Source organism: Mustela nivalis (genome assembly GCF_964662115.1).
Source record: "Mustela nivalis genome assembly, chromosome: 4".
NCBI lineage: Eukaryota > Metazoa > Chordata > Mammalia > Carnivora > Mustelidae > Mustela > Mustela nivalis.
This window is the reverse complement of record NC_139023.1, coordinates 58351038-58365175: the sequence shown is the minus strand read 5'-3', so window position 1 is coordinate 58365175 and position 14138 is coordinate 58351038. Positions and strand designations below refer to the sequence as shown.

Below are 14138 nucleotides of genomic sequence, written 5' to 3'. Positions count from 1 at the left end.
GTGAATCTGTTTTTAATGGATGATTTTAGAAATGACTTAGTAAAGTAATGCACAGATAAAGACTTAGAATAGGAACAGAAGAATGAATGTACAGAAATAAGATAAATATTGAGAATCTAAGTCTCATCGAAGCTCAGATCTAATTTAGACAATGGCATTTAAAAAAGCTTCTTCCTGAAAGGTCCTTGCTCCTAGCACCTGACATATGTGGAAATACCACAGCTGACACCTACAGCTCTTTGGTAATTGCCAACAACCAGCAGGACTGTGTGTCTGATACCCACCAGCAGATACCTGCTTCTGCACACCGTTGCCCTCAGGAGTGGGAAGGAGATAAACTGTGTGCAGTCATGGGTGATGGGACTGGCTCGGACCAGCAGTGGCCTGCTCTCCACTCCTCTGCTTCCCACGTCTGGCTCAAGCAACTCTTCTCTTGGGTGGGCAGGAGCCACGGGTCTTCATGCCCAAGACTCAACTTGTCTCATGGCTCAGCCTTCAAAGGCATTACCTTCTAAAGAGTCCCAAACCTCTTCAGAATGAAGTCCTATTCACAAGGCATGACTGGGAAAGAGGGGAAGGGGAAGGAGGAGAAAGGGAGATGAATCCCTGGGGTCCAGATTCCCTCCCAGGCCTGTGCACCTACCAGAGTTTTCACCCCTTCAGCATATGCTCTCTTGATAACAAATCAATCGGTAAATAAACTAAGACACTCAAAAGCCCACAGAAACCCTCTTATTCTGTCCTGCCACTAGGGAGGCATGAGATGTGACTACAAGGAAATCCCAAATTGTCACTAAGATCTAGAGGTTATGAGTGGGAGTTCTGACAACATAAAAAATCTAAAGATCCCGTAGATTAATTGATTCACAAATTTGTTCGTGGAACTGTTCTAGGGGCTGGAATAATAGCAATTAATAAATGAAGGTATCTGATCCCATAGGACCAGCTCTTTCTTCCTTCCTTCCTTCCTTTCTTCCTTCCTTCCTTCCCTCCTCCCTTTCTTCTTCCTTCCCTTCCTTCCTCCCTCCTTTCCTTCTTTCCTTCCTTCCTTTCCAGAATATCTAATGATCACCTACTACATGCCAGATGTCATTCTGGGTGCCAGGAATATATCTATGAACAAAATAATCCATGAAACTTATGTTCTAATGGAAGAGTCAGACGGTAAGTAAGTGAATTCTATAATATTAGAAAATAAGTAAATAATATAATCTTGGAAAGTAATACATGTGTGGGAAAAAAAAAAACAGAGCAGATTGAGGAACAATTTGAATGACTGTGGTGGTAGGGGGCACTCACTGTGATTTAAATTAAGTGCTCAGGACCTGAAAGTGCTGAGGGAGTGAGTCATGAAAATACCTGAAATAGGAGCACAGCAGGCGGAGAGGAGAAGGCTATGCAAAGGCCCTGAGGCGCATACAAATTTGAAATACTATAACAGTGTTCTCAAAGTGTGGTTTGGTTTGTTTGTTTGTTTTTTCCTACTAAGTGTCTGCTCCAAAATTTTGATGTGGCTGCTCCCTCCATGTGGAGCTGGGGTGTTGGGCATGTCGGGTAGAGAATCTCTATTACATCTTCTTTCTTATCTAATTTTATCCTCAAAATAACCTCTCCACATGAAATCACCTACTACTTCCAAAGTGATGTTGAACCCACAGGAAACCTTGTTCATCCAGAATTCAGTACCAGTGTAGTGTGTGGTAAAACATAACCTCTGGTCCTTTCTCAGTATTCTTGATGCATAGGAAAGAAAAAGATGGATTTGTTAAAATGGCCAACACCATAATACTTTGGTAACAAACACCCATCCATCTCATTAACCTTCCCCCATCAATAAAGTTCATTGTGGATTCAGAGGACTCCAGGGTGGATGGCCTCAGACATGAATCCTGCCTCAACCTTAAGGAAGGCCCATCTCACTGGATGCTTCCAGTATGGGCACAGCTGTGGAAATGAGCACAGGAGGGTCTCACACTGTTGGCTAAATGCTTTAGCCTGGAAATAACATTCTTTTCCTGTGCTTACTAGAATGTGACTTTGTGTCTCCCCATGCCCGAGACTGGAAAGTCTGTGAACAGCAAAGTCTTCCTTGGTAGACAAGATCCCAGGAGAAACAAGTATCTCTTGACAAAACTTGCATAGACAATCATAGTGCTCAACCAGAAGACTTGGAAGGAGATTTCATTGTAAATATATGCTCTGTAAAGTGGAAGCCTGAACCCCAAGGGATGTATGCTTTTCAAGAATTCCCCAAAGTTCATGTCTTGCTGTTCACAAAGAGCCCTTTCACTTGAACACAAGTGGATCAATCTACATTTCCTGCTTTCCATCAGGCTGCTTTGAACCCTGCTGTGGTGACAGGGTAGCATGGAGGAAGACCACTGTGTTTTGGAAAACAGAGTCCTGAGCTCAAGACCAAGCGACCCATTCTAGCTGTGTGACCGGAAGATAGTGGCTTGGTTTACTTATGTATAAAACAAGGATGAAAATATTATTCATGCGAAGTTGAATGAAATGAAATGAAAAACAGAAATACCTACCGTGGTACCCAATTCCTCCCAATCCATCCAGAAAATCTCCACGCAGTGTCCCCTGTGTACCTGAGAACACAAAGATTGTTAGTTGACAACAAGGTTCTCTTGGCTGAAGGACAGTCTCTCATGTCATCTTCTTCTATACGGCCTGGTCAGGTGACATCTCTGCCAATTCCCACCCCAAAGCAGGAGACCCCTGAACTGGCCCCCTCCGGGCCTGGGAAGGTCTAAGGTAGAGGAAAATCTACCACTGACCTAGCTTTTTCTTTTTAAATGACATCTTTCAAACATTTCAGGGATGTGCAGTGAAGATTATTGTTCTGAGCTTCTGAGAGGCTCAGTCAGTCAAGCATCTGCCTTGGGCTCAGGTCATGATCTCACAGTCTTGGGATCAAGCCCCACATCAGGCTTTCCACTTCTCCCTCTCCCTCTGTCCCTCCCCACTGTTTGAGCTCTCACTCGCTCTCTCTCTCTCTCTCTCAGACAAACAAATAAAATCTTTAAAGAGAAAAAAAAAAGACTATTATTTTATTGTTACATTTTACTCCCTTCACACACCAGCAAGAGTCCGCAGCAGGAGGCAGATCCAGAAGACTAGCGAAGTGCTAGATACCATGCTCTCCTCACCTTTCCCACCACACCTAACGTCCTCAGAAAAAAATGCACATTTTCATTTTATTTTCCATTGAGATGCACTCTTTCAGGCTAAGTGGAAAAAAATAAAATAAAATAAAAGAGAAACTAAGCTCCTATAGAGAGCTATGTTAAATATATATGTAAGAAGAAAACAAGAAAATATTCCCTGTGCTTATGTGTGGGTAATGAGACTCCCTTGCTCAACAACTACCAACTGAGTGTCTTCTAGGGGCCAAGTAGAGTCCAGGAACTAAGGATACAGCCTTGAACACATTAGGCAAACCAGTCTACCTTCATGGAATTCAGTGGGGGGAGACAGTACCATGCTGTCTTGGTGATCACAGCTTTGTAGTAAAGCTTGAAATCAGGTAACGTGATGCCCCAGTTTTATTTTTGTTTTTCAACATTTCCTTAGTGATTTGGGGTCTCTTCTGATTCCATACAAATTTTTGGATTTGTATGGAATTGAAAAATACTGGTGCAATTTTGATCGGAATGGCATTAAAAGTATAGATTTCTCTAGGCAGTATAGACATTTTAACAATGTTTATTCTTCTGATCCAAGAGCATGGAAACGTCTTCCATCTTTTTATGTCTTCTTCAATTTCTTTCATGAGTGTTCTGTAGTTCCTCGAGTACAGCTAAAGCAAAACAAGTAAGATACACGGTCTATCAGATGCTGATGAGTGAATGCCATGATGACACGTGAAGCAGAGATGGGGGACAGGCAAGTCTCACAAGGTGGAGGCGAGGGCAGTTTGAAACACAGTGTTCACTCATACAGAATCCCACTGACCAGACAGCAGTTGAACACAGGCCCCAAAAGGTAAGGGAGAAGCCCAAGCCCAGTGGAGAATTTGAAACTCCTCCCTCTGGGGGCTCAGCCCTCTCTCCCTCAAATCTTTAAGAACCCCTTTTGTCTTCTAAATACTACCACCAACCAAGATTTTGTTAAGCTCCATTTTCAGGAATCACATTAACAAAACAATACCAAAGATTATTTGACCATAGAGTTGAGGGTCCGTATCTGGGCTCTCTACTCTGTTCCACTCATCTATGTGTCTGTGGGACACATATGCCAGTACCATGCTGTCTTGGTGATCACAGCTTTGTAGTAAAGCTTGAAATCAGGTAACGTGATGCCCCAGTTTTATTTTTGTTTTTCAACATTTCCTTAGTGATTTGGGGTCTCTTCTGATTCCATACAAATTTTTGGATTATTTGCTCCAGCTCTTTGAAAAATACTGGTGCAATTTTGATCGGAATGGCATTAAAAGTATAGATTTCTCTAGGCAGTATAGACATTTTAACAATGTTTATTCTTCTGATCCAAGAGCATGGAAACGTCTTCCATCTTTTTATGTCTTCTTCAATTTCTTTCATGAGTGTTCTGTAGTTCCTCGAGTACAGATCCTTTACCTCTTTGGTTAGGTTTATTCCCAGGCATCTTATGGTTCTTGGTGCTATAGTAAATGGAATCGATTCTCTAATTTCCCTTTCTGTATTTTCATTGTTAGTGTGTAAGAAAGCCACTGATTTCTGTACATTGACTTTGTATCCTGCCACGCTGCTGAATTGCTGTATGAGTTCTAATAGTTTGGGGGTGGAGTTTTTTTGATTTTCCATATAAAGAATCATGTCGTCTGTAAAGAGAGAGAGTTTGGCTTCTTCATTGCCAATTTGGATACCTTTTATTTCTCTTTGTTGTCTGATTGCTATTGCTAGGACTTCTAATACTATGTTGAACAAGAGTGGTGAGAGTGGGCATCCTTATTGTGTTCCTGATCTCAACGGGAAGGCTGCAAGCTTTTTCCCATTGAGGATGGTATTTGCTATGGGTCTTTCATAAATAGGTTTTATGAAGTTCAGGAATATTTCCTCTATCCCTATACTTTGAAGCGTTTTAATCAGAACGGATGCTGGATTTTGTCAAATGCTTTTTCTGCATCAATTGAGAGGAACATGTGGCTCTTCTCTCTTCTCTTATTAATTTGGTCTATCACATTGATTGATTTACAAATGTTGAACCATCCTTGTAACTCAGGGATGAATCCCACGTGGTCATGGTGGACAATCTTTTTAATGTGCTGTTGGATCCTGTTTGCTAGGATCTTGTTGAGAATCTTAGCATCCATATTCATCATATCCCTCAACTCTATGGTCAAATAATCTTCGACAAAATAAAAAAATATATATACAGTGGAAAAAAGACAGTCTCTTCAATACATTGTGCTGGGAAAACTGAACAGCTATATGTAGAAGAATGAGACTCGACCATTCTCTTACACCGTACACAAAGATAAACTCAAAATGCGTAAAAGACCTCAACGTGAGACAGGAATCCATCAGAATCCTAGAGGAGAATATAGGCAGTAACCTCTTTGATATCAGCCACAGCAACTTCTTTCAAGATATGTCTCCAAAGGCAAAGGAAACAAAAACGAAAATGAACTTTCAGGACTTCATCAAGATCAAAGCTTCTGCACAGCAAAGGAAACATTTAACAAAACAAAGAGGCAACCCACGGAATGGGAGAAGATATTTGCAAATGACAGTACAGACAAAAGGTCGATATCCAGGATCTATAAAGAACTCCTCAAACTCAACACACACAAAACAGACAATCATATCAAAAAACGGGCAGAAGATATGAACAGACACTTCTCCAATGAAGACATACTAATGGCTATCAGACATATAAAAAAAAATGTTCATTACTAGCCATCAGGGAGATTCAAATTAAAACCACATTGAGATATCACCTTACACCAGCCAGAATGGCCAAAATTAGCAAGACAGGAAACAACATGTGTTGGAGGGGATGTGGAGAAAGGGGAACCCTCTTACACTGTTGGTGGGAATGCAAGTTGGTGCAGCCACTTTGGAGAACAGTGTGGAGATTCCTCAAGAAATTAAAAATAGAGCTTCCCTATCCCTACAATTGCACTACTGGGCATTTACCCCAAAGATACAGATGTAGTGAAAAGAAGGACCATCTGTACCCCAATATTTATAGCAGCAATGGCCATGGTCGCCAAACTGTGGAAAGAACCAAGATGCCCTTCAATGGACGAATGGGTAAGGAAGATGTGGTCCATATACACTGAGTATTATGCCTCCATCAGAAAGGATGAATACCCAACTTTTATAGCAAGATGGATAGGACTGGAAGAGATTATGCTGAGTGAAATAAGTCAAGCAGAGAGAGTCAATTATCATACGGTTTAATTTATTTGTGGAGCATAACAAATAGCATGGAGGACAAAGGGAGTTAGGAGAAGGGAGTTGAGGGAAATTGGAAGGGGAGGTGAACCATGAGAGTCTATGGACTCTGAAAAGCAATCTGAGGGTTTTGAAGGGGTGGAGGGTGGGAGGTTGGGGAACCAGGTGGTGGGTATTAGAGAGAGCATGGATTGCATGGAGCATTGGGTGTGCTGCAAAAACAATGAATACTGTTACGCTGAAAAGAAATAAAAATTAAAAAAAAAAAAATACCCAATACGTTGTTGTTGTTTTTTTAGCGTTCCAAATATAGAAGTATGTTATAATATCAAACATCCTCTTTTAAACCTAACAATCACTGCCCAGAACTTCCCATAGACAATCAGTCCCCAGATAACTGCCTTTTGGAAGCAGCATGTACAACAGGTGATATTCCCAAGCCCACTTTGCATCACAGACACTTTGAGAATCTGGTGAATGACACAGCCAATGTTCCGTGTGCTTTCTGGTTCCCTCCTTCTGGTGCCTGTGTGGGCCTCCTCCCCCCATGTGGCTCTGTGAGACAGTGTGTACAAGATAGGGTGAAAACGGGTGACCCAGGCTGATCAGCCAAAGTGGCTCAAGACCCTAGTGCCAGGGAATGGTAAAGACATGACTGAGTGACTCACGTGGGGACTGAGAGTCAATCTCTCACCATCTGGGAGTACTAATCTGGGAGGGGTAAGTAAGCATGGAGTGCTTGATAGCTTTGTTGTCCACCATGTAGAAAGAACCCCAAATCAGAATGAAGTGACAGGCAAGCTGAGTTGAGAGATGGAAAAAGAGAAACAGAATAACCATATTCAGCCATTCTGGAAGCTATTAGTGCCCTGGGTATGAGCCCATGAAAAATAAGCCAATAAATTACCTTTATGCTCAAGGTTTCTGTCTCATACAACCGAGAGAGTCCAGGATAAACAGATCCTCTCCCTAAAGAAAACACACATACCTACCCATGCATAAAATAATTCATACAATATCAGAGTTTGAAGTCCTTCCAAGGATCCTAGGTAAAGAGCCCTGCCCACCCCGTTTTCTAGATGGTCTTAGAGTAGAGCTGATTTTACCATTAAAACCTTCTTCCTGTGCATCAAGTTTCTGCTACATGTTAAAATGTTAGACCCTGGAAAGGTAAATACCACGAGTCATTACTAGTCACTAACAACCATTTACAGACAGTCCGAGGATAATAACTGTGATTCAGAACTACCCGCATAGACTTATTTGGCCACAGATGATGGACAAGTGACATTTGGCTCTTAGGATTTGAGTTCAAGCAAGTCATTTTCCCCATTCGTGTGGTTTCCCTATTTATATAATGAAAAGTTTGGATGTGTGTCCAAAAGTCCTTTTGCTAACGGATCTGTTAAATTAACCACGAGTGTTTCTTCCATCTTTGATTATAATGCCACTTAAAGCCAGGTCAAAAAAGGAAACATTTCCTCAATGAGCCTAGCATTTTGCCTTCCCCCATCTGTGAGTCCCAATGTTACACTGCCTGGCTTTGGGCTCTTCTCCACTGGAGCTGTTTCTTAAAATCATACACAGAATAATCAGTGCATCCCATGAAACTTTAATGGCTGTTCTTTGAGTTATTCCAGGAAGACTCAAAATTCAATTAAATTCTCTAGGTTCAGTGATCTCCCTGGGAGGATTGGGAAATGAATGTATTCATCAGGATATATTTATATACTTGAAAACAGAGCCAAACATTTTAAGATACAGTGCCCAAATACATGGGAATATTCTCTTTGGAGGAATAAAATGTAGACCTTGCAATCTGAACCACGGAAGGACCTTTGTGTTAGACTCATATCCAGAGAAAATGGGTGGATGAAAAACTGTAGCTGAAATACAGTGTCTTTCTCTTCAAAATAATATACTGGAATCCTAATCTGAGCCTCCTCTGTGCTCACCCAGAGGTTTATTCACAGCTGGCAATAATGCAGGCATAGTAGGGCCACAACAGGAGATGGATATATATTTTTTATTTTTAATATAAAACTTTATAAATACATTTTATATAAATATATATTTAAAAGTGTGTGTGTGTGTGTGTGTGTGTGTGTGTGTATTTTTTTTTTAAGTAGATTCCTAGCTCAGTGTGGACCCCAACATGGGGCCTGAACTCATGACCCCAAGATCAAGATCCAAGCTGAGATCAAGAGTTGAACACTTAACCGAAAGAGCCACCCAGGCGCCCCATCAACAGGATATGTATATATGTTATAATATATATTTTTTTACTTTATACTTACACTTTACTTTTTTTAATTTTTTCCTGCTTATTTTTTTATGTTCATTTAGCCAACATATAATACATCATTAGTTTTTTTTTTATTATGTTGTGTTAGTCACCATACAGTATATCATTAGTTTCTATGTAGTGTTCCATGATTCATTGTTTGCTGTAACACCCAGTGCTCCATACAATACCTGCCCTCCTTAATACCCATCACTGGGCTAATCCATCCCTGCACCCCCTCCCCCTAAAACCCTCAGTTTATTTCCCAGAGCCCATAGTATCTCATGGTTTGTATCCCCCTCTGTTTTGCCCCCCTTCATTTTTCCCTTCCTTCTCCTAATGTCCTCCAGGAATAATATCATTAATCTTTGATGTAGTGTTCAATGATTCATTAGTTGTGTATAGCATCCAGTGCTCATATATTTTAATAAGGGAGAGAGATAAGAGTATCCTGGTAGAGAAAACCATGCACTATAAGTTCCTGCACGCAAGTCTGACCAAAGAGCAATATGTTTGCATCAGTGGGGTGGGTCTGGGTGCAGTTCATGTTGTCAGTTAGACAGAAGTCTGGAGAGGTCCTGTACACAGGGCTCAGGTCAGATTTGTGGTAAGGGGGTTGCCATGGGAAAACGTGAATCTGAGCAGGGGTTACCAATGGGCCTTGGCATGTTTAAGGCCAGTTTCAGCTGTCTTGAGCAGGGGCTAGAAGCGGGGGTTGGGGGTTAGGAGGTGTCTCGGCAGCCCTAGTGCAAACTTCAACAAGCCGTGCCCAGAAGACATACGGTTCTAGAAAACAAGAGTGGCGGAGGAACAAAGCTGAATTCTCACAATGCCAAAAGGGCATCCTAGAGGACATAAGATGTAACCATTTCTTGGGGTTCTCTGGAAGACTTTGATGGGTAATCGGAGGCTGGAGTTTCTTCTCTTTCCACTCTCACCGACCCCTGCCCCTGGCAGAAAGGCAGAGTTGCTTTATTTATTTATTTATTTATTTTTACTTTTTTTTTTTTAATTTTTTTTTAAACATTTCATGGCATTTTATTTAGAGAGCCACCCTATTTTCCCTCAAGACAGCATGGGCAGCACAAGTGCCAATGAGGTAGGCCAAATGGAGCTTTGCCCAACCTTTGGTCAAAAGATAGTTAGAACGTGGAAATCTTGGGTCAGGTTCTACCATTTTGGGCCCTCTGTCCAAGTCAACATTATAGAGTCAAAGAGACCAGCTTCCAGATTTTACCTCTCCTCTCTCTGGATTCCCTTCATTCTAAAACAATGTTATGCCATCTACATGGATAGCTTTTAACCAAATTACCCAGCGATTACCAAGGCAACAAAATGAGATTGGAATATTCCAGACAGAAGGTGTTGGAAATAAAGCTTTAAAAATCTTGACCTTGGGGCACCTGGGTGGCTCAGTGGGTTAAGCCGCTGCCTTCCACTCAGGTCATGATCTCGGAGTCCCGGGATCGAGTCCCGCATTAGGCTCTCTGCTCAGCAGGGAGCCTGCTTCCTCCTCTCTCTCTCTCTGCCTGCCTCTCTGCCTACTTGTGATCTCTCTCTGTCAAATAAATAAAATCTTTAAAAAAAAAAAAAAATCTTGACCTAAAACAAGGGAAGGGCGGGCAGGCCTGATTGCTGGTGAGTAAAGCCTCTAAATGTGACAGTTATCACTGTTCTCTGGCCTGTTTTTCAAGAATCTGTACCATATACAAATTGACAACAAGAACAGGCAACTAGTTAAAAATGAGGCAAAAGACACCAATTGACATTTGTCCAAAGAAGAGGTGCAAATGGGCAATATCCACATGAAAAGATACTCAAAGTCACTCATCTTCAGAAAAACAGAAATCAAAACCGCGAGATACCACTTCACAAGGGGATGAATGGAGAAACAAAATAGGATGTTTACATAGAGAGGAATATGATGTGGCCATAAAAAAAAAAAAAAAAAAAAGGAACGACACACTGACACACACTGTAACATGGAGGAACCTTGAAGTAAAAGGAAACAGGGACGAAGGGGGAAATACTGCACAATATACCTACAGTGACCACATTCTTAGAGACAGACAGTGGCCAGAGGTGAGGGAGTTGGGGAGAGAATGATTGCTTAATGGGAACACGTTTTCCGTTTGGGAAGCTGGGAAAGTTCTGGAGATGAAGGGTGGTGATTCTTGAACAGCAGTATGAACATACTTAACAGCACTGAACTGTATGCTTAAAAATGATTAAAATGGTAAGTGTTATGCTATATAGATTTTACCACAATTTTCTTTTTTTAAAGAGCATGTACTTTCCACATTTCCCACATGTCTTTGAACAATGATCATGTAATGAGGTTGAGCGTCTTTGGCTTTTGCTGGCCCCACACCATTTGGAAAGATGAATGCCCTTGTCACCAAGACATGCCTTAAATCACCCGGATGAATGAAGTTTACACTCCAAAGTCTCCCGTTGGCAGCCATGAGTAAGTGGATTCATGAGATCCTGTACAACCCAGGCTACCACCATGCAGCAGAGAACAGGAAGGGACGAAGAAAAATGGGACACCGATGTGAATGTGGTGGGCCCCTGCCGTGTCCCACCCATGGCTGAGGGAGCCAGCAGAGGCAAGGAGCCTGCTGCAGGGGAACCCCGGGGATTTTCAGCGAGCTTCTCAGCCTGATCAGCTGCATCTGGGAGATGCTGGCCTCATTTATTCAGCATATGCAGTTTACAAAAAGGAGAAGCAGCAGCAAAAAAAAAAAAAAAAAAACCACACCACTCCATATGCATATGAAGCCCTTGTTTAGAGAGTCTCAAAAGGGAAGTTCTTAGTCTATAATATCTCTTCCCTGAAATTCCTTCGGGCCTCCTCCGACCTCAGCACCATATAGAGACATCAAGTGTTTATCCAAATTGCCTCCTGCTTCCTGTGGCTTCTCAGTCGGCTGGCCCCCTGACTGGCTTCCCATGAACGCCCAGAGCTGATTTGCTAGCTTTCCTCTTGCTTGCCCATTCTTTTCATTTTCACACTTATTTTTATTTCACACTTATTTTTATTGGCCCACAAGGCTGGTGAAGCATATAGACACATAAAGCTTAGCAAAATAGACATAATCAGGAGTGAGAGGGGAAAGGGAGGACAAAAAAAAAAAAAAAAACTGTAAAAAACACAGCTGCTGTAGCTTAACTTCAAAGATGTACTATCACATCAGCTATCTTCATCCAAATGAAGAAGCTTAGAAATTTCCAAGCCAAACAAACCTTCCAAGGGTGGAAAATTCTGACACTTCAGGGATACTAAGTGACACAGCCGTGTTCCAACGTCTAGTACTTACCTCCTGAAGATTCACGTGAGTGACACACAAGACTGATTTTTCTTGGGTTCCGTCATCTTTGCAGTGATCAAGATGGGGATGAATGGGTCTCCCAGTTATGAACTTTTCTGACATATGTTCTGTGATGTGGAAAAATTCTGGTACTGTGATAAAGCCAATGAGAAGCCATTGTGCCCCTTACATGAAGTCCTTCCTCCCTGGAGGTAACTCTACTCTCCATGTCACCATATCTGACTACCAGAGGCCTAAGGTTATCTGACCCCTTGCCCCCCAACCGGTCCCATTACAGTGTCTAAACAACGGAAAAATGGATAGACAAGCCACGTGGGATAAATTTCCTAACAAGGCTAATGGTGGATCAGTGAAGGCAACTGGTTATAATGCTACATCCTATTACCACGTCCCTGACTTGAAGAAAAGAGTGGTCAGCCTTTCACCCACCTTGAGTAAGCCATAAACTCATCTCCATTATCTACTACATACCAAGAGACAGGCTAGAAACCTGAGTTAAGCCCACAGAGGAAGGGCGAGAAGAGAGAAAAGGAAAGGCAAGCAAGGAAATAAGCTTGAACAATGTTCATAGAGTACACCTGCCAATTACTAATTTAGGAGAGCAGCCTATTTAAAAAATAACAATAATAATTACATTGAATCAAAGAATAGATTTCTGGATAGACCTCTTTGGCTTTTCATTATTTCCCAGTGTGGCAGACAGTGTTGGTTGGTTGACCCAACCGTTATTTCCAGGTGCCACCACCTTATTCATATTTTCTGTGTTGTTCTGAAAGCTAAAACTTGGCCTGCTGGCCTGTCCTTTAATTAGGATGGCCTTGTGACAGTTCAGCTCTGATCAGTGGAAGGTACAAAATATCCCCAGGGAAAGGTATCTGTGGTGAGCAGGATGACAGCCGCCAAAGCTGTTCATATCCTAGTCTTTGGAACTTGTGAATTTTACCTTCTCTGGCAAAAGGGACTTTGCAGATAGGATGAAGGTAAGGATCTTGATATGCAGAGATTATTCTGGATTATCCAGTAGGCCCAATGTTACCACAAGGTCCTCATAGATGAAAAAGGGAGGCAGGGGATTCAAAGAAGAATGAGATGTGAAAACAAGAGCAGCGTCAGAGTGATGTGAGGAGAGAGAGAGACCCAGCTGGCTATTGCTGGCTTTGGGCACAGAACGGGACCACAAGCTACGTAACACAGTGACCCCCAAGACTGGGAAAGGAGTCTCCCCTAGAGTTTCCACAAAAGAACACAGCCCTACCGACTCCTCAACCTGAGTCAGGTGAGAATCATTAAGGACTTCTGTTCTCCAGACATATATAAATATATGACCTCCAGAACTATACAAATTTGTGTTGGTTTTAGCCACTGTTGTTTTTGTGTTAAACTTGTGATAATTTGTTACAGCAGTCAATTGAAAACTATAGTATCTCTTCCCAAATAAACACGTCACCCTTTTTCTCCTACCCCTTCTTGCTGTGGAGTCTGGATGGATACGGAGTCTGGATGGATAGCAGCTATCTCGCAGTCTTGCAGCAACACCCATGAGGATGAAGAGCACATCCTTAAGATGGCAGAGCAGAAAGAATCTAGGTCCCTGATGACTTCACTGAACCACCAGCACGCTGCCCATCCCTGAACTTCTTGTCATATGAGAGAAATAAAACATGAGTGTTGAAGTCACTAGTGTTAAGATTTGGTGCAGTGGTGTGCTGGAGCTGATGGAACCAGCTCCTGAGAGTAAACTGTTAAATTTTCAGAAACTTAGTGAGCCAGGTAAACTCAGAGATTATTAAAAATTAAGTTATATAAGGTTACATTCAAATAAATTGTTAAAAAGTAATAAATATTCAAAACTCGTCAATTCCCAAATATGTTATAAATTTTGCTATTATCTATAATTGTGAGGCTATAGACACATATTGTATGTGAATGTGGGAATAGCATGAGTCTCCCAACTCCATACTACACACCATAGTACACGCTCTACCAGATACTATATATCTTCCCAATTCCACATTTGGTGACATCACAATGGGAGCTTTAAGTCAGCCATGGTGGGAGTATTTCCACCATGAAAATCAGTAAAAACTACAAATCAGCATTTTATTTGTCCCCAGAGAGTCACTTGTTAAT

General features: G+C 41.7%; 1 long non-coding RNA gene across 1 annotated transcript in view; it reads right to left on the bottom strand.

Moving 5' to 3' along the window:
- Nucleotides 1-13679, bottom strand: part of LOC309863026 — a 98040-nt gene extending 84361 nt beyond the window's left edge. Inside the window, exons 1-3 of the long non-coding RNA XR_014310856.1 lie at nucleotides 13470-13679; nucleotides 11997-12115; nucleotides 2541-2600 (exon numbers count right to left, since the gene is read on the bottom strand). This is a non-coding gene — a long non-coding RNA (uncharacterized lncRNA). The remainder of the gene's footprint in view (nucleotides 1-2540; nucleotides 2601-11996; nucleotides 12116-13469) is intronic.
- Between the last annotated feature and the right edge of the window lie 459 nt (nucleotides 13680-14138).